The sequence below is a fragment of the Ixodes scapularis genome, unplaced genomic scaffold (genome assembly GCF_016920785.2).
Source record: "Ixodes scapularis isolate PalLabHiFi unplaced genomic scaffold, ASM1692078v2 PGA_scaffold2__306_contigs__length_199485367, whole genome shotgun sequence".
Taxonomy (NCBI): Eukaryota; Metazoa; Arthropoda; class Arachnida; order Ixodida; family Ixodidae; genus Ixodes; species Ixodes scapularis.
In genome coordinates, this window is record NW_024609857.1 from 79,915,140 (window position 1) to 79,917,885 (window position 2,746).

The following is a 2,746-nucleotide window of genomic DNA, read 5'->3' on the forward strand; positions in this document are numbered from 1 at the left end:
CTAGACGGTTTAGATTGTTCCCTTCAACGCTCTGTACGCTAAACGTAAGTAAAATTTGAGGAGGGTAATAATAATGACTCGTAGAATAAACAAGGTGAATCAAAGGTCACGGAAAAAATGAAAGTTGTACGACCCGTTTATGCCGAGCCACGCTCCAAACATATTTTCGACATATTTATGCGTGTTTTCACGGGCGTATTCCCGACGTATGCATCCTTTCTGTGCGTATTATGCGGCGAAGAAATGCCGAGCCTTTGGTTGTATACGTATGCGCGACGTTTAATATTCTACTGAAGAGAGCTATGTGTGAGCTCAGAACGGTCTGCACAACCCAGAAGATAAAAAATTGCAGCGCGAAGAAGGCAATTTCGTAAGGGTTTATAGCCGGTGTCAACACGAGCCCTTCCTGGGTTCTTAAGACAAATGCACGTCGAATAACGAAAGCCCGTGAACAGCTTCCCATAGGTCCACGTAACTTAGCACTTAAATGGCGCCAACTCAGCAACTGGGCCAGAACCCGACGCTGAGCGTCCTACCACGCCTCCACTGGGCACCAACACCATCCGAACACTTTCAAAGCACTCTTGTCCAATCTATGCGTGCGCTCAACCTCACTGTGATTACGTAAAGATCTTAGTGCGCGGGTTTTGATCATTTTGGGCCGTTTACATGACCTTGGACGCCCACTCGGGAGGATCTTGCCGGGAGGAATCTCGCTGCTTTCGTGACTGGCCGGAGGCCGGCCAATCAGATTACGAGTTGATTCGTAACTCTCTCAAGGATCAGCTTGCACGGTTTTGCGGATTGTTGGTCGGCGGCTTTACCAGGCTGCCCGCTAGGCCGCTCGCTCGTCCTGCACATCGGCTCAGCGATGTACAGTGCGCCCTAAACTTAAAGGAGCTATTCAACTGCTTCAGTGCTTTGCTTGAATAATTTGGGAGCTGGTGTCTCGATCTTTCTGAAGTAATGAACAAAAAACCTCTTTTGCCTGCATGTCCTAGTTTTAATTTTTAAAATAGACAAAAATAGAAGTTTTCGGCACCTCTAACCTCCTTCAGCATCTTCCGAGTCACGTGCGCTGTGACGCCAATGGGGGTTGCGCGGGATTACGGTGAAGCTCCCTGTCTAGAGCGATGAGTGAGCAGAAAGAACTCATCCACTCGCAACCGCGTGACCACGTGCTGGCAGGCGCAGCGCGAACAATATGGTGAAAGGAGCAAAGTCTCAACCGGGTCCGGCGATACCCGACCGGCTCCCCCTCCGGATTTTGGCGGCTGTTCGCGGTACCACATAGAGCTGACGGTTTTGTGGACCCAGGATAGATGGTGCCACTAAAACTCCGTATAATAAAAGTTGTCGATGATACCACGTTTCTGACGCATATACATTTATGTCGGAACGGCAAAATTTATAGAAAAGTTACCTTTTATCCAGCAGGTGTTCGCAGAACTTGCTATATTTCTACAGGACCTCATTGGCATCTTGCCGCGTGGTTCTCATGGCCGCCATTCGCGGCTGCCGGTCGGAGAATATTCTATTTTTGCCTCGCGGTTACGCGGCGGAAACGAAACATTTTGAAGGAAGGAGGTGTGTTTTCTGTCCTTTGTGACAAGATGAACGATGTCAAAACCAGAAGATACGATTTCTTTCAACGTTAAAATTGTTGCACAGCTCCTTTAACGTTGCCACGGCATTCGCCGTTTCTGACAGTCCCTGTGGCTGTCCATTGAACTATCTGAAGAATATTTGGGTTCCCGATTTCTATCCCATCCTGAGAACGCATCCCGAAAGTTTTGGTGACAAATATTACAGCAAGTAACCGACACGAGCGCAATGTTTTGGAACCCAGCGGCGGCGTTAATTTTGGAGTGCGCTGTACGTACAGCACGAAAATGCTTCCAAATTGTACTCCGTTTCATTCAAAGTGACACCGCAGCCGACGCTGCGATTCCATGCACCAAATTACGCAGCGCCAAATATGTATACAGTCACCTTTGTCTTTTTTTTTTAATATGTAGGTGTGCAACTACCGGCTGAACCAATCACGTAAAAAGCAAATGAATAAAAACGCACGGCCGAGGTGCATTTACTGTTCGTGATAGGTTTAGTCGGTGGCCAACGCACAGAGCCAATGAGAGCCGTGACGATGTACTTTTGGCGTTGTTTGATTGGGTTCTATTGGATCTTAGTGTGGGTTAATGTCACGCTTAGTAAAACGGAGTATAGAAATTTAATTATGGAGGCTGAGAGAGCAACTATGTCTGTGTAAGACGATGCCAGAAAAAAACACGCCGAAGATACTTAGGACTACTTAAGTGTAGGAATTCAAAATCGTTCCTACACTCATCGCATTCCTACAAGCAGCGCGCCACGTCTTCATGTTGCACACGGAACTGCTGTGGTGACATCGCGCTCCCCCACTGGGCAGGAACGGCCCCCCGACCGCCTCACGGCTTCCCTGACGAAGCATCTGCGTTGCTGTGCTTTTCATATTATGTTTAATTTCTGAGGCGCGTCCGCTTTGACATTGAGCGGCGCATGCTTGATGATGTATTGTTGTGACCATCTTTCAGGCACAACGCCGACGCCTTTTCTCGTAATGGGACATATAAAGCTTTCGCCTTAATAATAGTTACAAAAGGCCCCTGAGGCTGAAATCGCAGCATTATCCTGCTGCCAGCACATGGCAGAAACTTGGCGATCGCAATGGGCATTTATGAGACTTGGAAACTAAAATCGAGCTAAC